Source organism: Bison bison, unplaced genomic scaffold, assembly GCF_000754665.1.
Source record: "Bison bison bison isolate TAMUID 2011002044 unplaced genomic scaffold, Bison_UMD1.0 scf7180017864303, whole genome shotgun sequence".
NCBI classification, from domain to species: domain Eukaryota; kingdom Metazoa; phylum Chordata; class Mammalia; order Artiodactyla; family Bovidae; genus Bison; species Bison bison.
The window spans coordinates 20,952-21,629 of record NW_011494875.1 but is presented as its reverse complement, the minus strand read 5'-3'; positions in this window follow the sequence as shown (position 1 = coordinate 21,629).

Sequence of the window (678 nt, the reverse complement as noted above, 5' to 3'; positions counted from 1 at the left end):
GGACACCCAGAGAGGTTCACAGAGTTACATGGAGAAGAGAAGAGGGAGGAGGGAGTTAGAGGTGACCCAAATGAGATGAGATGGAATCAAAAGAGGAGAGAGCAAGCTAGCCAGTAATCACTTCCTTATGTGCACTCCACAGTCTGGACCGCTCAGAGATGTTCATGGGGTTTATACAGAGAAGAGAAGAGGGAGGAAGGAGACAGAGGTGGCCAGGAGGACAAAAGGGGGGAATGAAAAGGAGAGAGACAGATCCAGCCAGTAATCAGTTCCCTATGTGTCCTCCACTGTCTAGAATACTCAGAGATTCAGAGACTTGGGTAGAGAAGAGAAGAGGGAGGGAGGAGACAGAGGTGACCTAGTGGAGAGAAAGGAGAGTCCAAAGGGGGAGAGAGCAGTCAAGCCAGTAATCTCACTCCCAAGTAAAAATAGGGTACTGAAGATTGGGTTCTTAAAGGTACAAAATTGATAACAAATATCAAAAAAGCAAAGATTAAAATTCTAGAGTAGAGGTTGGATTTTCAAAAATACAATATTAAAGAAAAAAAAGTTACAAAAATTATAATATATATGTGAAGTTTGCTTTTAAAAAGAGGGTCTCTTTTTTTTTTGCAAAGTAATAGTAGGTTATAAAAATGAAAATTAAAGTAATAATAGAGGACTTAAAAATAAAAAAAT